Source organism: Maylandia zebra, linkage group LG19 (genome assembly GCF_041146795.1).
Source record: "Maylandia zebra isolate NMK-2024a linkage group LG19, Mzebra_GT3a, whole genome shotgun sequence".
Classification (NCBI taxonomy): domain Eukaryota; kingdom Metazoa; phylum Chordata; class Actinopteri; order Cichliformes; family Cichlidae; genus Maylandia; species Maylandia zebra.
In genome coordinates, this window is record NC_135185.1 from 8,531,106 (window position 1) to 8,556,109 (window position 25,004).

A 25,004-nucleotide genomic window follows, 5' to 3' on the forward strand; every position below is an offset into this window, starting at 1 on the left:
GTCTCTGTGTGTGTGTACATCTAGGATTGAGTCAGGCTGCATTGACTGTTGGACTTTAATGTGTGTCGCGAAATCAATCAATGTAGAGCAGTGTCACAAACCACGGAGGCCCCAGAAAAGTGCAATCAAACGATGAGTTTATTAACAGCCCAGAGAAAACATCAACATATGTCTTCTGACCAAAATACATGTTGTGGATACTTATAAAGCAGTGGGGTACACGCCCCCCCATGGCGTCAATGACAGATTAAAATAGGTTCCAGACATTAATCGTACATCTTTAATAGCTATAAGCAGACATAGAACTTCTCTTTTCTATAACACCTTCCATACAAGGTAATAAACTTCAAGCCCTCAGGGTCTCTGAGGCTAATTATTGACTCTGATCATCTGTTACCAAGTAGAATAAAATATAGTAAGACACCAAATGAGTTAAGGCCTCAGGCCGGACACATTCCTTGATTATATGTATTATATGTACTGTAAGCATGCATTGCAGTTATCCTTCTATGTTCTAGTTTCCCTCAGCATGTATCACCTGGACAGTCACGCCAGTGAAGCTTAAGACCCTTAATGAACCGAACATCAACTCAAAATAAGCACAGATATGCAATGTGTATAAAATATTTCTAACCGTATTTGTAATAAAAGTTAACATAATGGAAGGATCCTCAAATGGACATCTTCAATAAACAACTGTAATGCAATATCAATACTGTGAGAAATATTATTAGATGAAATAATGCTGTAAAGAATGTTATTAATGCAATTATAATGATGCAGATTATATGGCAGCAATAAAAGAATTTCTGTATCTCCACATGTGTTAAAAGCAGGTTGAAGACGGCTCAGAAACATTTGAAGATTAAAATTTAGCATTATGGCTGCTGGTGGTTTGTAAAGCCTCTACTCAGCTGTATTTTTGTTTCTAATTTATGTTTGTTGTTGTTTAACACAGATTTCAGAAGAGAAAATATGCTTAATAGTTTAACTAGATTTCATTTGTCAGTGTGGGACTGCTGAGTCACCTGAAGAACTCATTTCATTCATTCTCCACATGATGTTCATTTACAGAAATGTTTCACAGGAACTGATTTCTCCCAAAGGTTGAACTAGTGTGTTTCCATAGATTACCTCTGTATGAATGTACTTCTTAAATGAAGGCAAGTGTTTGTCCTTTTTTGTTCCTCAGGTACAGTACGTGATATCAAGGGCAGGCGGTCAACACTGGGGGAAGACAAGAAGCAGACGTACTTCCAAGAGGGAGCTGCAGTGAGGACACAGCCAGGTCACTGAGGTCAGAGGTCAGAATCTGAAACAGCTCAGGTTTATATTTTAGGGGTTATAAAAAAAAATCAAAATGTATTTATAAAGAAACTGTTGGGTCTGTGTTTCCACAAACCCCGCTAATTCTAGAGACTTATTCATCATGAAGAAAACAAGACAGTCGATCGATCCATTACTTGCGCAAGGGAGGCCTCTCATCTGTGTCCAGCACGACAATGACCTCGATGGTGGCCTCCTCTCGCTGCCTTTTATTGACAAACTTCAAACAATAGTTTACAAAACACCTCCCCTTGCAACCCCCCTTTGGTTACGTAGACAAGGCACTGTATGTAAGTGTGTGTGTGTGTGTGTGTGTGTGTGTGTGTGTGTGTGTGTGTGTGTGAGAGAGAGACCTCCTGCTGACCAAAGGGTCATAAACCCAGGAAGCTTACATCAAAAGAAACAGATCTTTCAGATAGGATGTATCTACAATAAAACCTCCCCCAGCACAGAGTGGCTGGAGAGGTGGTCAGGATCAAAGGGATGGCTTTGATCCTACTGCTTAAACTAAGACTATACAAATTTAAGAAACACAATGGCAACATTCAACAATTAGACTTAACATTTCCCTCCTTTTTGTCATTGTGTTCTTAAATTTCAACTTATGCACCCTTTGTTTAGACAGTGTCAGTGTAGATTTCATTCATACACAGTAAACTACATCCTATACATAAACAAATCAATGTCAACAGTTCAAAAACAGGAATTAATATTTTCAAAAGAAGATGCCACCAAGGACCAGACGGTAACCAAGCTATCCAGCCTTGTGGCGGATCTACTCCTGTCGTGCAATTCATTATGTATTTCTTCAAGTACACAACTGAATGTCAAAGGTCAAACAAGAAGAATCATCATTCTCAAAAATCATATGTCACTACAATCCAACTGTATACAGACATAGGTGTTTAAATGCATCAGTTGACTTTATTGTTTGTCCATGTGGCTCTCAGCTAACTTCAAAGCTGCAGCAAGTCAACACCCTTCTTTATGACTCCTATCGACCCCCCAAATCTTCTCACTGTAGGCATCCTGTGGGGGTTAGAGTCAACTGGTGAATTATCTGCATTTACAACTCTTCTCCTGTCCTGTTGTCACCACAGAAAAAGCTTTGTAAAGGAAATTGGATCAAGCTGTTTTGATCTTCTTGGCTCAAAACCTCAAGTGTTCATGATGTAAATGTAGACAAAAGGCTTCTCTGTTTACATCCTTCTTGCAGAAGACAAAAGAATAGGTGATGTTGCCATGTTCCATGGTAAATCTCCAACTTGGGCTAATCCATTGTCCTTCATACACATAGGCAATTGGCCTGTTTCCAGTTCGTTTAACCGTATAATGTCCTGCAACAAGTCATATTCTTTCAGTCAGACGAGCAGGTCTGTCTTACCAGAGCAGTTCACCTTCCCAGCTACTGGTGAATCAACCTTCCATTCAGGTTCAGAGCAGTTGAAAAGTTGGCAGTGTTCCTGGATGTGTTGCTAAAGCAACCAAACAAACTGTCTCGCTCTCAGTGATGCTATATGGCCACAGTCCAGAAGAATGTGTAGCCAGTGGCATCACAAGCATAACCATTGGTCTCGTTCTTTATGTGAGCGGTTGTGTTCTTAAACTGCCACCAGTAGTTGTTGAAAACCCATGCAGCACTTGGTGTGGTTTGCTCTGTTCCAGTGCGCTCCCTGTCATCCCACTCAGGGTCCACAGGCACAAGAAGATGCACAGCACATTCCCAGCCATTCTGATGAGTACCTGTGGCTCAGTTGGTTTCTTCACCGGATTGAGACGAGGGGCCCTGGAGGCTTCCCCCCCCCCCCCCCCCCCCCCCCCCCCCCCCTTTGTTCCCGGTCTTCCTGCCACTTACTCCGAGCTGGCCTGGATGTGTGTCACCTTCTTGCAGTGCGCTTGATATATCCAAGTGTTCCTTCCAGCAATCTTCACTGCTGTGGTCGTCGTCAGCAGCATCCGATATGGACCTTCCCATCATGGACTGGACCAGCACTTCCTCTCCATGGCCTTATCGTCATTCAATCTCCAGACTTCAGGCTCTGCTCCTGCGAAGAAACAGAATCATCTGGCAGATCATTTGTTCTCATGACTTCTTTACTTTTAAACATTTCAAGCATCTAATCTGCTAATATGCTCTCTCTTCTGCTTTTCTATCATCACTACAGAAGACTGGAACTCTAAATGCTCTAACATGTATAATCTCAAAGAGTCAGACCATTCTCTGCTGGAGTAATCCTCATGTACTTATTCTATACAGTCTAACCATGTCCTGCCTGTCTTCCTAAATCTTAACTTTACTGTTCCATTAGTTCTTTCTGCCTGCAAAAAGTTTTTTGTTTTTTTTTAAAAGGTATTTAATAATCCTAGAGTGAGTATAAACTACTGCTCATCTCCCTCCTGTTTGAGACATGGCATAGCCAATGGCTCAAAATAGCAGCAGTCTTATACAAATTATTAGGCAGTATTGGTTTATCACACAGATAATAAACACCATCCTGCAAGCTTGCTCCCTCTGTAAGTCACAACTGTTTTCCTGCTGTAGGTGAGTGGGCCTGCATGTCTGCTGATGTTGTACTGATAAAAGGTTAACACCATGTTTAACTACAGCTGCTTCTTTTGCGATCTTATCTGCAAAAACTTTCCCTAATGCAACTGGATCTTTCCCTCACATGTGTGCTGCACATTTACAAACGGCAATTCCACTGGTTAATACCACTGCCTCCAGCAGATTTTGCAAGAGTTTGGTGTGTTCTACAGGTTTCCCTGTAGAGGTTGTCACACCTCGTCTCACTCACTGCACTACAAAGAAATGTACAGTAGCAAATGTATACTGCCTATCAGGGTATATTGTCTCTCTACAGCTTTACACGCTTCCGTTAAAGCTAGCATCTCTGCTGCTCAAGCAAATATGAAACATGCTAGTTGTCCTACATAGATAACTCTCTCTCACTGTCTGCTACAGTAAAACCTGTTCTAGTCTGTCCCTCTGCTATTGTAAACTCAAACCATCAACAAACCAAACCTTTCCCTCAACAAGTGGCACATTTAGTAAGTCATCCCTCAGCTTACACTTCTTCTCCTTGCGCTCTCTACACTCACGAGAAGTGCCCTCTTCTTTCGTTGGCAAAAAGGGTTTAACAGATTCAGAATTGTGCACCACTTTATGGTAATATGTGTGGTTGTGAGGGTAACAGTAACATTAAAGACAAGTGTCTTGTAGGTGACAGAAATGTAAGTTTAGTCTGCAGTAGTAGACATCTACCTCGTGTGGAACTAACAATTTCAAAGGTGAAATAAACTATTGAAACATTGTACAGCTTAAGCTGCTGCACATACTGATCTCACGCATGGAGGTAAAGCACGAGCAACTAGAGCTAATCTTTTAGGATAGTAAGTTACTGGCTTCACTTGTGGAAAAAAGTGCTGTTAGTTATTTTACAGTCACCTGGCATTTGTGCTGTTCACAGAACCACAAGTCCATCGCTGGACCTCCTCTGCGCTGTCACTTTTTGGAGCTTGGCACGCTCCCTCAAGTTCCATTTTCCAACGCTGCTGAAGATTTTAAGGCAGAGCACGTCGTACCCCGTAGTTGTCTTCCTTAACGTCAGCGTCGAAACTCTTTCATCTTATTTAAGATTTTGCTGTGCAAAGTCTCCTTGTGACGATCCTTTGGAAGCCCAGTAGCACAGCTCTCTGTGCTGAAGGTGATCTCTGATCCTCCTGAAGACTCTCTCCAGGCCTCAGCTTCCATCTTGTGGACGATCCTCTGAGTCACTCCTTCTCGTCATGGCACCTCACGACATCTACAAATCAAAAAGACGACACTCCTCTCGCCACACGGCTTTCGCCATGTGTCAACTCCCTAATGAGACATGTACAAGAGTGTTGCACAGTCTCCCTAAAACAATCTCCAGGGTTTGTCCCTTGGAGCAGCTTCACTCCAAGCTGTAACCCTGTGTAAAAACATTAGTCAGCAATTAAATGTTTAGCTTGTTTAGCTTCCAGCTCCTGTATCCTAGAAGACAAAGTCTTAAAGTTAAAACAACTTCACATTTGCATCTAACTATAGATCATAAGAGTAATAAAGTATTCAGCGTCACAGAGACAAGTATCCTTGCAGGTTTATTCTAAACTCATTAAACTCCTACTTTTTCCCATAATTTGTTCCAAATTATTTAACATCTCAACGTCATTCCACATTGTAATCAGTGACTTCCCTTAAGTTTGTCACTCACCATGAGCCCAACAGTGTGGTCAGATAATGAGCTCCATGTAACTATTCTGTAACCACTGCACATCTGTTCAATCGTCACTTGTCTGTCTGTGCTGAATCCTTTACAAGCACTCTTAAAGAAAAACAAACATCAGCCAAACACACGGTTCATCCTGGTTGTCAGGTGTCGGCCATCCAGATTCCAGAGGAGCTGTGAAAGGTCATAAAGTTAACACTCGCTGTGGAAAAAGTAACAATGGTCTCATCACAGTACGTGTCACACTGTATTAATTTCTCCCCTGTAACATTCATATATTCTCCAACATTCTCTCAACAACACAGTGTAATTTCATCATGAACATATAGCCTGTAACTACAGTTTTCTTCATACAAAATCTCAGTAATCCTGTGGTAGAAAAACATCATTAAGTTGTGTCCTGCTGTAAATCACATGATCAAATCACATGATTAACCATCTGCTGTAAAAAGAAATGTAAATGTTAGTGCTGCGCAGGTGTATACACTCTTTCTCACAGTAATCTCTGTGAGCAACACAAGGTAGTGAATGGTACCTGGTAAATTCACAGACACAGAAAAATTTAAACTAAAAGGTTAAATTTTCAGAGTTCACATAGTCATGTGACCCAAGTTTCCTCCTGTGGTCTCCTTCTGCTCCTGCAACAGAGACACACACAGAGATACATCCACACCTTTGTTAGGTGGGGGTTGACTTCACACAATTGTGTTAAGTCAGTCAGTCAGTTCCCCATTTATTTTAAAATTCTTACTCATTCACTCAGTGATTCCTTCTTTTGCTAATTGTGGAAATTATCGTCGCATTCGTTTCCACGCTCAGCAAAACAACGTCATTTCAAAAAGAAAAATAATTTAGACTGGATTTCCTCGTTGAATCCTTTTGGACAGGAATTTGTTTCCTGATTGTCCCAAATAAGTGGCTTTCTCCTGAGCCCATTTTAATTTTGGAGAAGCTCATTTTGCAACAGTTTTCTCAACGACGCTTCGATTCTAATCGTGCAGATCTGCTCAAACAGAGATCATCAAACAAAACTTTCAGTGCACCATGAAAGTAACAAAATAAAAAGGAAAGAAAGAAAATAAAGGAAATCAAAGGAAAGAAAGGCCTTGTTAAAGTCATGACACGTGTTCTTCATGCCAGGGGGATAAATCGTAACAACCCAATTGGCAGGCTCAACTTAATAACAAAAGACAAATAAACAGCCAGTTTAATCTCAAACATTCATCCAATCACACACAACATACAGCATAACCCTGCTGTCTCAGCACATAGTAAGTTTCTTCTCATGTAACTAAATGTGTGCCATGTTAAAACTTCTTCACACACCAGAAACTCACAATCAGCTCACTCAGCTCACTCATTTAAAACCTCTCATCAGCATTCTGTTTTCTCCTCTATGATGCAACCATCTGTCCTCCTATAATATTCAGTCCACTGGTCTATGTATCACTTTCATCTTACTAGTGACTTGGACAAGATGACAAACAGAATCTCATGCTTAAGATGCTGTCTGGTCTTCATGAATATCATTGTATGTGTATATGCATGTAGGGTTAGTATAGTTAATGCATTTTCAGTATGTTTTTGTGTTCATCTCTCATCACACTTTCATTATTCTCATCCCTGCTTAAACAACACACATCTCTCTCTGTTTTTTTTATTTTTATCGATTACTTTTCTCCAAAACAGAAAGTAGCATTACAGCTGTTTCAGACTGAGAAACACCAAGCACTCTTCATGCTATCATTCATCCACACAACTATTTTATTTCTTTTTGTCCACTGGGCAGGTGACCTGCAGAATCACGTCTGCCCCAGCTGGATATCTTTCACACACACAATGACGTCAAACATGCTCACCTCACAGAATGGATCAGGAGAAAAACTTTCTTCATCTTCACACTCTGTTACAGAAACACCATATGTTTTTTGTTTTTTTGTGTTGTGTCAGGGATGGATATGTAGTTGTAACGTTTGTGTTCACTAACTTTACTTTCTGTTTCCTACCCTGCCTAGTCTGTCTTGGACTCAATGCTGCTCCTAATGTCTCTCCATACTCAGCCTTTAGTCTCTCCTCCACCTCTGCCTCTGCTCTCTCACGCTCTTCTCTGGCTCTACTTTCTGCTAACATTCTTGCTTCTCTCCTCTTCTGAGCCTGCTCCAGCCACAACTTAGCAACTGCTAACTGCAATTCCTTCCTCTGCTTCGCTTTTCCTGTTTTACCTGCTACACTTACAGCTATTCTTTCTACCAGCATTTTACACTTAACTTCCACTAATGTCCCTTCAAATCCACATTTCTTACGCCAACAACCTACATACTGCGTGCTGCCCGGTGAAAATTTCTCCATAAATTTTAAATCTCCTTCTAAGGCAGACTTATTCTCCATTACAAGACAACAATCAGCCACACTCACGCAGACCACGTCTGGCCCGCACACACACACAACATAGGCCTATCACTTGCGTCTGCACGCACAGCTAGCGCTCTCTGTTGAAAACTCTCTAACGCCCCAAATGGCGGAGATTCCAGACTCCTTCACGGCGGAGACGCCGAACCTAGGTTATCTCCACGCCCCAAATGGCGGAGAACTCTCTACGCCCCAAATGGCGGAGAAGCCTGCGTCTCTCTCACGCGGCTAGCGCGCTCCCGTACCTGCGGTCAACGCAGGGTCACGTAGCCGCTCTCTAAGGCCTTCTGTACTCACTGTTTGTTTACGTTCATGGGAAGAGTCTCTGGATCCCGTCAATCGTCATCCATCCCGAGGGGAGATCAGGAGCAAACTTCCCGGCCTGGTGACAAGCCAAAAACACCAGGGCTTTCCGTCAATCATCCCAGACATTGCGGTGGCGTCCTCTCCCTCTCCTCGGTGGATGCAATGTGTTAGGCTCCGGCTCGGAGGACCAAATAAATGTTGGGTCTGTGTTTCCACAAACCCCGCTAATTCTAGAGACTTATTCATCATGAAGAAAACAAGACAGTCGATCGATCCATTACTTGCGCAAGGGAGGCCTCTCATCTGTGTCCAGCACGACAATGACCTCGATGGTGGCCTCCTCTCGCTGCCTTTTATTGACAAACTTCAAACAATAGTTTACAAAACACCTCCCCTTGCAACCCCCCTTTGGTTACGTAGACAAGGCACTGTATGTAAGTAAGTGTGTGTGTGTGTGTGTGTGTGTGTGTGTGTGTGTGTGTGTGTGTGTGAGAGAGACCTCCTGCTGACCAAAGGGTCATAAACCCAGGAAGCTTACATCAAAAGAAACAGATCTTTCAGATAGGATGTATCTACAATAAAACCTCCCCCAGCACAGAGTGGCTGGAGAGGTGGTCAGGATCAAAGGGATGGCTTTGATCCTACTGCTTAAACTAAGACTATACAAATTTAAGAAACACAATGGCAACATTCAACAATTAGACTTAACAGAAACCTTTAAATAATAGTCATAATTATGATTATTATAAGAAACATCAAACATTTAAGTGGATTTTCTGTTACACATATCGTGTTAGCCCTGCGATAAACTGGCAGCCTGTCTTTGTCCTGTATCAGCTGGGATAGGCTTCATCCTCCCGCGACCTTGAATTGGATACATTGTATTCCAATTATGTAATCTGATCATTTACAAACTCAAGGTATCTAATCAAAATATAAGTAATAATTATAAAATGGGAAAGCAGAAATAAGTGTGACATAAATGTAAATGTGTGAGCTGACATAGAGGACAGCTACATGTAGCCTGAAAAACCTTTGTTGTCAAGTTTGCAGGTATATCAGCACGAGACATTCTTACATAGAAGAGACGTTAAAGTCTCTGACTCAGTGAAGCATTATTGGTCCCGTCTGTTTGGATAAATATAGTAAGTTGATGTTTGTCCATTTATTGACACATTTTCTTAAGTGCTTATCCAGTTCAGGATCACAGTGGAGCTGCAGCTGGATATGTTCAGTAAATAAACCTTACAAAAGTCAACAATAAACCTGCATCTCTGTACGTTGTTGTCCACAGGATGAGAAAATCAAACTGGAAGACTGTGGAACATGTTAATAAATGTTTGTGTGTTTATGCCTGTGTCTTTCACAGGAGGCGCTGGAAGGTTTCCCTAATAGTTCCTGGTGAATCAAAGCAGAACCATAAAGGTTGCTGGACTGCATGATGGCCTTACCCCTGAGCAGTCATCCTGTTAAAGGAGGAACCAGTTAGAAGCTGTTTTCAAAGTAGCTGAGCAGATTTCATCTCAAGTAAGCGATTAACTGTTTGTTCATCTGTTCCGCCACTTAAAGAGCATTTAAGGACGTCTTTTGAGTGTCCAGCTGAATTAATTCTACTGGCTCTCATGGTCATTTGTTATTATAGACATATTTTTCATGTTCATCCAGCTATTTAGTAAATTCTATCTATTTAGTAATATCCGTCAGCTATAAAATGTAATATAAATATAAAAATATCTAAATATCTCCTGTCCTTTATATTTTAATGATGTAAGTCTGTTATCATGTTACATTAGCATTCCTCACATATCAATGAGATGCTGTACAGTACAATCCTACTGACACAGCAGAGGGATAACGACGGCTATTCAACATCGTTACACGACACATTCGAGCTGCATGACGCAGACAAAGTGACTAAATCATCTTTTTGTGGTTTATTGTCTTCAAACCAGCAGACAAAGCTGATGGCAGAAGATGTCGGAGAAGAACTTCAGGCCGTGGACTGAAAAGGTATTTTTTTCTTGTTATCAAAGACATTTGGAGTGGCAGCTTCTACAACTGGTTGTGCTAAAGTAAAGCTTACAGTCTAAGAAATCACAGTGTTGATATTCAGCACAAAGAGAAAAGCTCACTTGTTTGAATTTATTTACAATCATAGTTTTTATAAATTCTGACTGTAAACAGCTTTTACAGCTTTGATATTGTTTGACACTCGATATCAGGTTTAATTTAAAGGTTTCTGTGTCCCAATGAGCCATTTACACTGACCAGTGTCAGTTTAACTGTAACACATTGATTATTTAGTTCCAACAGAGAAATAACTGAATGTAAAAATGGCAGCCCTCAGGCCAGGTTTATAGAGATATATGCATGCATTATGAAATTTATGTATCCCAGATAATTGTTATACATCTAGTCATGGCAGACCCACCCCTTCCTCCCAAGTGAACTGCAACCCAAAAGAACTAGTGGTATTTACACACTCACAACCAGTGTGGGGTAAAAAGAGCCACCAAAAAGCTGTCAGCCACAGATGTGCTATAAGAGTTAGAAACTCTACTTATGGAGAAACTTTCTAAGTCTAACAGGGGACAGGTACTCCTGCCCAAATAACATGATATAACCCCACATACAGCCCAGCCATAAAGTGAACCAAGTCATTTAGTTAAAGACAGCATGGGACCAAATGTAACCAGCCTGCACCAACCTCACATTTCTTCCTCCTGAATTAAATGAATGAATGGATGAAAGTTAAATGACTACAAACCTAAAGCCACTAGTTCCCACACTGGAGCTCCCTGACACTGTGTGTTAACCGTATTTAGCTTGTATCAACAGTCGTAACAGGCTAAGATACGTGAGACACTGCATTGAATTTGTTCCTGTCTTAATGATTTCAGCTGACTGGTTTTAGCTCAGATGTTCTGCTTTTTCCTTTCAGTAGATCAAATCAGCTCGTGCTCCTTCTGCTTCCAATTTAGAAGAAGAAGAAGAAGAAGGCGAAGGCTTCAGCAAAGTGGCGTTCATGGTCTCAGTGAACAGTCACGGTCACACACTGCATGTGGTTTTAAAAGCAACATGTCTGTTCAGTACAACGATATGTAATATTAGTGCAGCTACGGTTTGTTCTTGAACATCAATTCTGATTTCTACTTTGATCACTTAGACCAAAAAAGTGTTGTTTTCAGATTCTTTCTTTTAAATCTATAAAGCACCTGTTCATTTTTTATTACAATTAGTTTCACATAAATGTTAGTGTTTCCTTTATGATCTTTTAATGCTTACACTACACTGTACATGTCTGCATTAGAGACATTTCTGTTTCCTGTTTCTGTTGACTCAGAGTTGTGAAATGTTCTTTTATTTGATGCACAATATGAAGTTCATAATTTTCTTACAAATAAAACTCTAATGACAAACATGAACAGCTGTGCTTATTTCTGAGACATGAGTTTTTGAATGTGTTCATATTCAGACAGTGTGCATCTGTCTGCTGAAACTGATGGTGAACCTGAGGTGATGGTCAACAGAAGGCAAACATATATAAATATAAAACAATATTGAAGTAATGTCTTTACCCTCTGCAGCGTGTGCACGCAATCACCTTATTCACTGTAGTAAACGTGCACCGCTAGCTCACGTGACTGACTGTCTCCATAGTTACATCGTATATTATTAGCTATGTAAACAGCTTCCAAAGATACCGCCATAGCTCTCTGCAGCTGTAACACTTTCACACTTTGCAAATCATTTCACGTGTTTGATAGTTATGAAGACAGAATATGTTTCTAAGGTCATGCTAGGCAGTTGCTATGGTGGTTGCTGTGGACTTGGGTGGACTGCGTCCGATTCCTGTTATTAGCTGTCCGCCTTAGGAAGGCTGCGTTCCGTTTACAAGTAGTGACAGTCTGCCGCAACTCGAACTCAAACCCCGCTTTCTTTAATTATAGGCCTTTTATAGCCGTTCATGACACGCACACACACATAAAGCACTTTGCCTCACCATGAGAATGCAACTTTACCTAACCTAACCTTAAAGTATCTGATATAGGATAGAAAAATGAAGCAACCAGAGATTTAATGATGAAGACTCTGGGTTCTGTAGTTCACGTTTTACAGTCCTGAATGACTCTTTGCATATGATTTATTGAAGAGGAGTTTAGAATGCACTTTACATTTAGCCTGTTGCTGTTTCATTTTTTACATTGTTGCCGTGTTATGTCATGAATAAGGTTCACCTGCTGGGGGTTTGATGGATCAGCTGGACAACAGTCAAAGACAGACTTCATTCATCATATGCAAGAATCCTAGTTGGATTTTTGTTGTCACTCATGTTTTTGAACCAAATATTGAAAACAATTCTGACAGACTGGATACCTGGTCAGGGTGTACATTACCTTTTACTCAAGCATCCCAGGACAGAGCCCTGCCCCACCATGAGCCTGGGTGGATACGTGGTTATAATATAAAAGGACTGATACTGAATATGAATATTTCATGAAAATCAAATTATAATACAAATTCCTAGGTGTTTGTTATATCCAGCAAGAGTAATATCGATTACATATGTCTGAATTGCTAACCCTAACCCTAGCTCAACAGACCACAGTGCCCTGGACTGTCAGTATTATTACATGCTGTGAACATAAGTACCTTTGATCACAGTTTATGTTGTAAAAGAGAAGGAATATTGGAAAAAAAGATCAACATTGTGATATTATTTCTTCCAAACTGACCAGAAACATGCTTGTCAGACTCTCACAGCAAAGGATCAGACTCACTGTGCATGACAGCTCAGGCCAATGATGTCTGTTAGATTGTCAGTTGTTTAGTGCTTCTGTACAGTTAGGGTCACCGTCTCTATTTAAGAATAATTAATATGCGGAAAACACTAAAAGTTGATTGTCTTCCAATATTCTAGCATAATTAAAAAACTTTGACTTTGTAAGTACATATTGTTACAGTCCTAATTCCAATATGATTCTTCATAACGCCTGCTTTGAAATACTGAACTTTGAAATTTACCTGATGAAAGATAGTTTACAGTGGCACTCTGTCAGGATAATTCTGACTATAAGATCACTGTATTAATCTGAATCCTTCTGAAATGTGCTGTGAATGAATGCTGATGCAACTCACTGTGGGAAAGCTGTTAATAAAATGAATCTGTGACACATGCAACACATTCACAGAGGAAGAGGACACAAAGGGAGGACATGCAGAGGCTGTGTTGAAGTCAGAAATCCAAATCTTTATTAAAAAACAGGCGGCGGTAACAAACAGGAAGACAAGCAGTCCATCAAACAGTCTACAGGGTCAAACATACAGAGAATTCAAACAGCAGTAAAAAATAACTGGACTCTGAAAAACTTAAAGCAATGTGTGACGCAATAAAAGGAAGCAGCGCAGTATATTCACTGAATTATCATCAATTACAAAAGAGAAAAACGACGATTTCTAAGGATTATTTTCTTAAATGCAGTTAGAGTGTGGCTGGTAAAGATGGAAACATACAGAATGTAAACTGTGTGAGTTTGTGAACTTTGTTAGTAACAAATGAGGTAAAAAAAACAACAACCCCAAAACAGACAAAACACAGAAAGAGGCTCTCACTATTCATTAATAATTAGAAAGAAAAATTCCTGTCGTGGATTTTTACAGTCTTAGTTCCGCTCGCTGTCATTATTATAATCATTATGATCAATGGCGAGGTCCTGAGGTGGGCGGGGCTGTCTCTGGTGATGTCACCATGAAGGAACAGCATCTGCCACGTGTTGGTGAAACATCTCAGTACACTGGTGTAGTTTCCTCTCCAGCTGTTTGACATGTGACACTTGAACATTAAGGGGAAGAAGAAGAAACAGTGTTAGGTCAGGTGACCACATGGTTTCTAAAGTAACTGACAGGAAGTAACCAGGCCGTTAGAAATGGATGGCATGTGTTTAGAGTTACTGTAGTTGGGTAACTCTACTTACCAAAAGCAGAAGCACACAGATGACAGATCAGATGCTGAATGTTGCAGGAACATGCTCATGTGTGGTGGTCATTCAGTGCTGCAGGTTAGACAGTCCAAGACTGATATGCTGCCCATCTGAGAGTTTGAAAACACACATGCAAAGATTTATTTTGTATTACAGTCAAAGTTGGATGTTCATTTTTGTCCTTTAAAAATGTTTGTGTATTTGAAAGCACTAACATTTAAGGATGACTTGGATCGTCTCCTTTAAAGGGGAGACAAGTGTATCCACTGATCCACGTCACTTTACCTGGATGATGACTCCTCTCCCCCTCACTCAGAAACACTCCTAATATAACCAAGCAAATAAATAATATTGAAGATTTACTTACATCATTACAAAAACAGCAAAAACATCTCCCTTTGATTCCGTTTCTACATTCCTGCTGAACATCAGGCAACAAATATCTCAATAAATCACAGTAAAATGTAAAGCACATATTTTCTTTGTCTAACCTCTGCAGAGCCTCTGTCAAGAAAAACACATCTGTAAGCATAAAACAAATATACATTCATGACACGTCACTGGACAAACCTCGGTCAGTTGATTTCCTCTGTGCAGTGCAGACGAGCATCAGTCAGCAAGTCAAGGTGGTGAGATGGACTGGTGTCCTTTGTGACTCTGCTGGTTCTTCTGAGGAAACACCACCGTCTCTCCACACCGTCACCATCTGTGAGCACAAACTGCTGCTCTGCTCTGCCAGCATGTAGGAAATCACATATCACACACACAGGGGTGAAGAAACATTAGAGCTCAACTTTGGATACTTTAGATCTAAACAGATCAAAGTAGCTCTTAGCTTCAACAATCAGTGAGCAGACAAACAATGATACCAAACTGATTCTGTATGAATACAATATGGTATTTTCAATACAGCTGTCAAATTAATTTATTAAAACTAATACAGATATATGTATATTTTTTTTGATAAATTAGTTTGCTAAATTATAAGAATATATTTTTATTTTTTTTCATTTAACAATTGCAACTGAAAGAAATTAAATATTGAACAAAAATATATTGTCACATTCTGAGCATGCTCAGCACGCTGACAGACTTGAAGTTGCTACAGATTTTAAGAAGTGATAATTATAGGAAAGAAACTTCTCTTTTTCATCCGTTTAATCAAACATTTGATGCCTCAGCTGTCTCAGTCTATAGCGTTCTGCAACTACAACTAACCTGAAGCTTGGATTTGGCTGCAGGTGCCCCTGTACATCCTTCTCAGCAGCACACATATGGGTACCATTTAATCACACTTCTTCCTGAGCTTTGCTTCATCACAAGACCAAAGGTGGCATCCCGTGTCAGTCTTATCATCATCCAGAAGAAACATTTGAAGAAACATCATGGAGAAGAAACATGTACGCGCCTCCTGGTTTTGTTTTCTGATCCTGTAAAAAGACTGAGGACAACAAAGCCCAGAGAACACGAGATACACAACATCCAACATTCAGACTCAACAGCCTCCATAAATGAAGAGCACCAGGTTGGTTCAGTTATAGTAGATATGAGCATACTTCACATTACTGGGTATGAATAATAATGAGGAGGCAAACTTTGAAGATGCAGAGCATGATGTCCCATCATCAGACTGTAAACAAACATCCACCAGGCTTTGTTGCCAAAATTGATGATTCTCCCATCAGGGATCAGTAGAGTGTAGAAGCAGCAGTCACTGAAATATTACTGTTTCAGATAAGAAATCTAGCACATAAAAGCCAGGGTGGGAGGGATCTCTGCAAACTGACTTACCTCTGCAAGTGTGAAGCTCAACAAAAATCTGACTCTCCCATCATAGACAAACAAAAAACTCCAGCTGGGAGATAGAAAACGCTGTCTGGGTCTTGCTGGATGTTGCTGGTCAGAGTCCCACATTAGCAGAGTGCTTCTTGGTCCCACTGACCCATGTGGACAGCGACTGTGGAGAACTGTTCTGGAAAACAGAAAAGAGAATTAAAATAACAAAAAGCCAAACAGGATTTCCACAAAGACTCTCTTGGAATCAGCAATCAAAAAAATCACTGGTTCATATTTCAATTAAATATGAACAGGTTCCTTAAATGTACGCAGTTCAGATCTGATTTAATTTAATTTCCTTCACACAGCAAATTCGTCCAGGCTGACAGGTAAACATAGAATTAATCTCAGGTAACATGACTCATAGTAGAGATTCAGTAAGAAAGATTGCAGGCTTTAATATTATTACCACACAATCCAAGGACACACCAACAGCTCAGAGTTCTAGAACTATTTAAACAAATGTCAGTCTATCCATTCATTTTCTTCTGAATATTCAATTCATGTTCACAGTGGGAGGGTGGGGGGGTGTCGTGGAATTTTTTTAATAAAGTCTGCAACACAGAAAGAGCTGTGATCAAGCTATTTATTACTGCGCACAGGAGAGCCAGCACACATCAAATATCACAGTTCACAGTCAGCTCTGCCACAGAAGTGGTGCTCCCACTCCTTTATGCATTCCAAGGAAGAGGGAGGAAGTTAAACTGATCACACCACACTTCACGCGCCTCGCTATGAAACCTAACCGATCAATGGTTAAGCTGTTTTGTGCCCTTGGCCTTATCAGCACCTGTAAAGGGAGTTGTTTTCTCAAACTGCTGACGCTGAAGTAAGTTCATCTAGTTTTAGAAACTTTCACTGAACAGTAACAGTGTCACAACTAAGCATATGCATAAGCACTTAAATACTTTAAATGAGAATAACAGAAAATTTCTATTACAGAGGCTAGAGCCTGTCTCAGCCCATATGGAAAAGATATATATAAATCTTATAAAGTTTGTATCTGTCTTGTGTGAAACTTGTATGAAAAGCATATAAGTGTGAAAACAGATATAATGATATAATTGAAAAATTATATAATGAAACTTGTATGTTTTGGATACTTACTAAAACAATGTATGAAAGTAATGCGAAAGTGGCCACTTTCATGAGTAATCACATATAAGTTTTTACTATTTCTTTTCCGTATGGGAGTAGTCATAGGTAGAGCACACCTGGATAGGTCACCAGTCTGTCAGAGGACTAACACAGAGACAGACATCAGAGTAACAAATCTATTTAAAATTAATGTAAGTTTGCTGCAGCTGTATGTATGAACATGTGTTTCTGTGCTCACAGTCCACCTCTCAGGAACCTGCAGTTCATTTTAAGTCAACTTTAAACAGACCTCACAAAAGGCTGATGTGGCTGGATCAGTAGTCTGATTTAAGTACGATACCTTTGGCCAGGGATTAATCTGGTGCATCGCTTCACTGCAGTCTTACGTATTTTCCCCACACCTGAATTAAAAAAAATACTGATATATACAAATAACAGCTTCAGCTGATGCAGCCTGACTCAATCCTAAATGTTCAGCACACAGAGACACAGAGGTACCGTTTAAAGTTTAGTGTTAACCTGAGTCACTGATCATTTACAGTATTACAGAGTCTGGCAGTCTGCTTCTAGCTGACTCTCAGGTGTGACAGGTGTGCCAGCAGGAAAGAGTGATAATAACCTGCATCCTGAGGTTTGTCATGCAGGATTAATGTCACAGTCTGGCTGGGGCAGACCGTATGTGTTGCAGAGGAGGACTCAAACGCAGACCAAAGCGTAGTGTGGATAAACAAAACAAGCCGTTTATTGAGGCTAGCAATGAGGGTAAAATTAATCGGGCATCGGTGAAAACTAAACAATAACCTAAACTGGGTGAACTAATAACAAAACATGAAAAAGCTTAACCATAGTGAACTGACATGGGTACCTGGGGATGAGACATGGATGAGCAGACGACCTGACAACAAATGACTGAAAGCACACGGACTAAATACACACAGGAGGATGATGAGGGAAGTGGGAACACATGGGGAAACAGCTGGCACACATGAACATAATGACGTCACAGTGGGAGAGTAAGACTGAACACGATGAACACAGAAACACCAGACCTCTTCACAATAAAACAGGAAACATAATGAGACATAGACATGACAACCCGAACTTGACAACGTAAGACACAGACATGAAACGCATGAAGAGCAGGGGAGATTTAACATAGTTGGAAACACGAGGGGGAAATAATAAGAACTAGAAACACCTAGGCATGATAACAAATGAACTTAGGAAACCTGAAGGGCTTACATAAACTAAAACTCAAAATGCTGGGTCAACAGACCCAGGATCATGACAGAGCCCCCCCTTCAAGAGCGGATCCCAGACGCCCAAAGACATAAAAAAAAAAAAGCCCCCCCACGGGCGGGCGGCGGGGGTCCAGGACGGAGGGCCAAAACAAAAACTACCACCAGAAGCACAGAGGACAGTCCAGAAATCAGTCCAGTGGGCCAACCCAAAGGGCAGCAGCACCAGAGTCCGAACAGTTCAGGGGGCCGACCGTGCGGACGGCAACGGCGGCGACGACATGGAAACAGTTCAGGGGGCCGACCGCGCGGAAGGCAGCGGCGGCGACGAAGGAGACGGAGCAGTTCAGGTGGCCGGCCGCGCGGAAGGCAGCGGCGGTGCTCCAGTGTCAAGCGTACTGGCCGAGGCCCGGTGGGCACAGGACCAGACGAGGCCGGACCAGGCGTAGACGATGTAGCCGAAGCAGAGGCCGGACCAGGCGTAGCCGAAGCAGAGGCCGGACCAGGCGTAGCAGAAGCAGAGGCCGGACCAGACGAGGACGAAGACTCGGATGAAGCCGGACCAGGCGAGGCACAGGCTGAAGCTGGACCAGGCGAGGATGAAGACTCTGATGAAGCTGGACCAGGCGAGGATGAAGACTCGGATGAAGCTGGACCAGGCGACGACGAGGCGGCCGCAGGTGGTGGCTGGACAGGCTCTTCGGGCCCTCCAGCTGACGCAGCGTGAGGCTGAACGGGCCCCTCGGACCCTCCAGCGGAGACGGGAGGCTGAACGGGCCCCTCGGACCCTCCAGCGGAGACGGGTGGCTGAACGGGCTCCTCGGGCCCTCCAGCTGACGAGGCATGAGGCTGGTGTGGTTCTCCGGAACCACCAGCTGACGAGGAAGGCTGCTGGACGGGCTCCTCGGGCCCTCCAGCTGACGTGGCATGAGGCTGGACGGGCTCCTCGGGCCCTCCAGCTGACGTGGCATGAGGCTGGACGGGCTCCTTGGGCCCTCCAGCTGACGTGGCATGAGGCTGGACGGGCTCCTCGGGCCCTCCAGCTGTCGAGGCATGACCAGCAGGTGTAGAGACCACCGGCTGGACAGAAGGCTGAGCAGGTGATGGAGCAAATGACTGAGCTGCACAGTGGGTTAAGGGCTGGGCTAACGGAAGCACAGGAATGTAAGCTACGGACCGGGCTGCTAACAGAGCTAATGACTGAGCTAATGACTGAAAGGCATGCAGTAGCGATGGCGGTGTGGATTGCAGACCGAATTCTCCTGAGCCCTCAGTAGAGACAGGGACGGGTGCAGGAGCATGCCGGACACTAGCCACTCCCACCCGAGGAGTAGGTACGGGTGCGGAGACGGGCTGTATCCTGGCTGCCCTCACCCTGGGGACCGGAACAGGTACCGGCAACGGCTGGGCAACTACCCTTCCCACCCGAGGAGCAGGTACGGGTGCAGAAAGGGTCAGAGCCTCAGCCGGCCTGGAAACCAGAGCGGGAGCCAACTGGGCCTGAGGCTCCCCAACCCGAGGAACAGACACGGGTGCAGAGGTACGCTGGGCCCGAGTTGCCCCGGGAGGAGAAACACGAGCAGGAACGGGAGTAGGCTCAGAAAAAACAGTCGCAGAAACGGCAGGCTCAGGGTCAACACATACAGGGTCGACAAAAACGGATCTATCAAAAATGAACCCGCCGTCCACTTCATGTTTAGCAGTCTTAGCATTTGCAGTCCTAGTTTTAACAGCTTTCGAAATCCGTGGGTTAGTGGTAGCAAAGCGGGTTGACTCAGGGATAACTGAAACGGACCTGACAGAACCTGAACAGACGGAAGCGGAACCGAGTGTGTTTGTCCTGGTAACGTAATTAACAGTCTTTCCCTTAACCGTATGTGCAGGCTTAGGCGAGCGGGAATTGTCTTTCATCCCTCCCTGTGTAGAGGGAGTAAAACAAAACGGATCCTCCCAGTCCACGTCGTCATCCAAATTCCCCATGGATCGGAAGTGAGCCGATTGTTGTTAGCATCAGACGGGACGTGAGGGTAATAGTCATTGTTACTCACCACCATGAGCTCGGCATTGTCCAGTTTATGGCGACGGGCGCGCCGCTTCCTTCGAATGGAGGAAGCCGGCGGAGTGAGCGACTGAGCCCCCGGTGCACAACACGGCGACAACGAGGCTGGAGCGTGAGCGACTGGAGCGTGAGCGACTGGAGCGTGAGCGCCTGTAGCCACGCGAAAAACTCCCACCTGAAGCGGACGAGGTTTGGAAACAGGCGGGGACTTACGGCAGCTCTTGGGACCTCCGAGAGCCAGCCGAGTCCCGTGGAAAATGCGCTCATAGTCGGGGGCGCGCCACGGCTTCCAGCGGAGCTCCTCCTCCAGCTGGGCGAAGGCTGCCTCCCGACGCGCGTAAAGCTCGCGGTCTGCTGAGTCCATAGTGGTCAGGTCGTACTGTCACGGTCTGGCTGGGGCAGACCGTATGTGTTGCAGAGGAGGACTCAAACGCAGACCAAAGCGTAGTGTGGATAAACAAAACAAGCCGTTTATTGAGGCTAGCAATGAGGGTAAAATTAATCGGGCATCGGTGAAAACTAAACAATAACCTAAACTGGGTGAACTAATAACAAAACATGAAAAAGCTTAACCATAGTGAACTGACATGGGTACCTGGGGATGAGACATGGATGAGCAGACGACCTGACAACAAATGACTGAAAGCACACGGACTAAATACACACAGGAGGATGATGAGGGAAGTGGGAACACATGGGGAAACAGCTGGCACACATGAACATAATGACGTCACAGTGGGAGAGTAAGACTGAACACGATGAACACAGAAACACCAGACCTCTTCACAATAAAACAGGAAACATAATGAGACATAGACATGACAACCCGAACTTGACAACGTAAGACACAGACATGAAACGCATGAAGAGCAGGGGAGATTTAACACAGTTGGAAACACGAGGGGGAAATAATAAGAACTAGAAACACCTAGGCATGATAACAAATGAACTTAGGAAACCTGAAGGGCTTACATAAACTAAAACTCAAAACGCTGGGTCAACAGACCCAGGATCATGACAATTAAAGGAGCCAGGCTTTGTTCACACAGCTGGGATTGTATTTTACACTGACCCTGGGTCAGTATAAGTATCATACAGTTTAAACGAAGCACTGAAACTTGCACATATTTATTATAGATGCACTGAAGCTAATCGAGATATTTGCTGTCAGTCTGTGGCTGCGATTAATCACTTTACTGGAAACTTTATTAACTAGTAACTTCATCAGTCATGACAGAAGCTAATATTTCTGTGCTAACATCGTTTAACCAGTAACAGTTTTCCTCCAATATAAGCTAACGTTTACACCGTAACTTTAAGCTAGCACCATAAAGACGGTAAAACACGTAATAATATCTACAAATGCATCTTAAAGCTGTTATATTAGCACTCGGTGTATTACTAACATAACCACATTAACATTACTGACACTCGCTGACTTTTAATAGTCATTCTAATGCTGTCCGTTTAAATGGTCTTACCTGTAAACACTGCTGTATCCACCGGATTCCAGCCAGAGTGGATTCTGGAGTCTTCCACGCTCCTGTTAGTGATCCTCCATCTGGATGGATGAGAACAACCTTCTGAACAATCTAGCAGGAGATGGCCCATATCTATGGGACTGATTTGTGCTAATAACGCCCATTGTATGTACTGATAACAGCCGAAGCGGGTGAATAAAGTCACCCAAGCTGTGCCATTACCCAGCATACACCACTCCCTCCATAAATGCAATAAATGATACAAAAGTAATAGCCTATAATTAATTTCTCTGCTGTATCTGCTGTTTCTCAGGTAGTTGCTTACATTATATAATTGATTGTTTTCTGTATACGTCACTACAATGTGATTTTGGAAATGTATAAATATACCGACAACAGGCTCTTCCGCGGCAATCTCTTGTCGTCAATAAGCAACGTTTAGGGAGCTCTATAGTATTCAATGAGAGGACCCTGCACGTCAATTCTCGACGGGAGAGGGGTACCCTGCGCGTTGATAAGTGAAGCAGAGGGAGCCTGACCATGCGTCACACGTTTGACGAGTTGGGAGTGAGAACGCGTTGGCTCTTCTGGAAGCTGCAGCGCCAAATCACAACAACAGTCACCTTATTTTAAGGTAGACCCTGCAATAATACATACAGAGAAACACCCCACAATCCCTATGAGCAAGCACTTTGGTAACAGTGGGAAGGAAAAACTCCCTTTTAACAGGAAGAAACTTCTGGCAGAACCAGGCTCTGGGAGGGGCGGGGCCATCTGCTGCGACTGCTTGGGGAGACAGAAGGAAGACAGGATAAAAAACATGCTGTGGCAGAGAGCCAGAGATTAATAACAAGTGTGATTCAGTGCAGAGAGGTCTTTGAACACATAGTGAGTGAGAAAGGTGACATAAGAAGAAATACTCAATGCATAGTGTCATTCTCCCGAATCCAAACGGGAAGCAGATTCTATAGAAGAGGGGCCTGAAAACTGAAGGCTCTCCCTCCAATTCTACCTTTAAATACTCTAGGAACAACAAGTAGGCCTGCAGCGCAAGAATGAAGTGCTCAAATGGGGTGATGTGGTACTATAAGGTCATTAAGATAAGATGATTATTTAAGACCTTGTATGTGAGGAGCAGGATTTTGAATTCAATTCTGGATTTAACAGGAAGCCAATGAAGGGAAGCCAAAACAGGATTAATCTGCTCTCCCTTTCTAGTCCCTGTCTTGCTGCAGCATTCTGGATTAACTGAAGGCTTTTCAGGGAGTTTTTAGGACATCCTCATAATAATGAATTACAGTAGTCCAGCCTGGAAGTAATAAATGCATGAACTAGTTTTCAGCTTCACTCTGAGACAGGATATTTCTAATTGTAGACATGTACTGCAAATTGAAGAAAGCAGTCCTACATATTTGTTTAATATGTGCGTTGAAGGACATATCCTGGTCAAAAATGACTCCAAGGTTCCTCACAGTGTTACTGGTGGCTGCTACTGCTACCCCGCAGCATCTAAGTAGATACACCCTTGGTATCAATTTCAAAATCCTACTTCACCTTCTCGAGTTATCACGACACATGGGTGTCTGTCAAAACAATATTACCGGTCAATGACCAGCAGCATATTTAGTTTGAATATTGATATAAATTGAAGTGGGTGAGTTAATGCCTTATATTCTCTAGAAAGGGGAGAGAAAATTGATCCAGTTGAAATTGGGAACTTGGGAACTGTTGGTGTGCTGAACCTGCATATTATGGGAGTTTAAAGAGGAAAAATCTCCTCTGTATTTAGGAAGTAACTGACCAGAAGAAACTGTTCAAGACCTGGAGAGGAAGAGCTTGAGAGTTGAATTCCCAGGATGTGGCATGGAAACACACTCCCTATTAATGCAAGACCTATCAAGGTGGTTGAAAAGCCTTTCTCAGGAAGATGTAAGATTAATATGTTCTTGACTGCTTGTTCTTCTCAGTGACCACCTTTTCCTTTGTTGTTTGTAACCAGGCTAATAACTTTGACTGTGGTGGCTTTGGGCCTTGGATTGCAGGCCAGAAATATGTCTTAAGTGACTAGTCTGTTTCAGAGAAAAATAAACCTTGTGTACTCAATTTTCAGTGAGTGTGGTGGTTTTTTACTGGTCACTATTAGAACTTATTACTTTCTTGTCCTGAGGCTGTTTTGTTGCCCACATTACATTTAACACATTTACCTTCATTTACTGCTTCCTGAACCTCAAACCCTGATTCATCAGACAGGTACAGGTGAGTATAGTTTCTCTGTAACTCACAAGTTGATCTTCCCTCCCAGATGAGACAGTGATGAGTTCTTTCAGGCCTGTAAACAAGAATGAATTGATGGTGAGCAAAAGGTTTCGCATTAAAGACCCTCCTTTAATTGAGGTTTACTCCTGGATATTTCTGGATGTTTGTCTGATAGAACTGAATCTATAAAAAAAGCTGTACACTCAAATTCTAACCAATCAAAATAACTTTCAGCATTTAGACAAATCTAATCCTAGCAAATGGTTTTTGTGGAATATCTGGTTTTTCATTGTGGCACAAGAAACTGATTTTTAAAAAAATCTAGAATATGATATAAAGGATGGAAAGTTTTTCATTGAGATAACTTGTATCAAAATATGAAAGCAGCAAGAATGCATTTCTTGAATATCAGAAACTGAAATCCATCAAACAGGAAAAACTAAATCCCACTCAGCCTATACACCATACACCACACTAAGCTATTATTTATAATTGATAAATCAATTTCCTTCCCAACCGTAAAGTTGAAGCGAGGTCTTTCCTTTTTTTTTTTTTTTTTTTATTGAAAAAGGACTTACAATAAAGTGCACTGATATTATTTAGTCAAAAAGAAAATAAAGATTTTTTTCTTAGTCCTTTTGTTCTACATTGAGATAACAAAAAATGAACTCGGTGGCTTGACAGTGTATGGGGGACACAAAGCTAATCCATTTATTTCATATTTTGTAGAATTTATCTTTTCGAATTTTTAAGGAGAATGTCAA

At 42.3% G+C, this 25,004-nt stretch overlaps 1 protein-coding gene and 1 long non-coding RNA gene across 13 annotated transcripts in view; one reads left to right on the forward strand and one right to left on the reverse strand.

The window, feature by feature from the left end:
- LOC143413907 (interferon alpha-inducible protein 27-like protein 2A) overlaps nucleotides 1-11,716 on the forward strand; it is a 27,615-nt gene extending 15,899 nt beyond the window's left edge. For 5 of the 8 annotated variants that reach the window (XR_013094468.1, XM_076877318.1, XM_076877319.1 and 2 more), the window contains 4 exons: nucleotides 1,193-1,304; nucleotides 9,661-9,818; nucleotides 10,244-10,301; nucleotides 11,233-11,716. The gene's annotated coding sequence lies outside the window, so the exon portion shown is untranslated. The remainder of the gene's footprint in view (nucleotides 1-1,192; nucleotides 1,305-9,660; nucleotides 9,819-10,243; nucleotides 10,302-11,232) is intronic. The other 3 variants (XR_013094466.1, XR_013094467.1, XR_013094465.1) reach the window with 3 other exon arrangements.
- A 2,261-nt stretch (nucleotides 11,717-13,977) lies between these two features.
- On the reverse strand, nucleotides 13,978-23,378 carry LOC143413908 (uncharacterized). Of its 5 annotated transcripts, XR_013094470.1 has the most exons (7): nucleotides 22,379-23,378; nucleotides 21,985-22,064; nucleotides 15,491-16,244; nucleotides 14,843-15,004; nucleotides 14,488-14,596; nucleotides 14,267-14,382; nucleotides 13,978-14,124 (listed from the first exon to the last, which is right to left on the reverse strand). It is a non-coding gene; the product is annotated as an uncharacterized LOC143413908 (long non-coding RNA). The 5 variants fall into 5 exon arrangements; XR_013094471.1 differs by lacking the exon at nucleotides 22,379-23,378 and having other exon boundaries at nucleotides 14,843-14,994; nucleotides 21,985-22,371; XR_013094472.1 differs by lacking the exon at nucleotides 22,379-23,378 and having other exon boundaries at nucleotides 14,843-14,999; nucleotides 21,985-22,371.
- Between the last annotated feature and the right edge of the window lie 1,626 nt (nucleotides 23,379-25,004).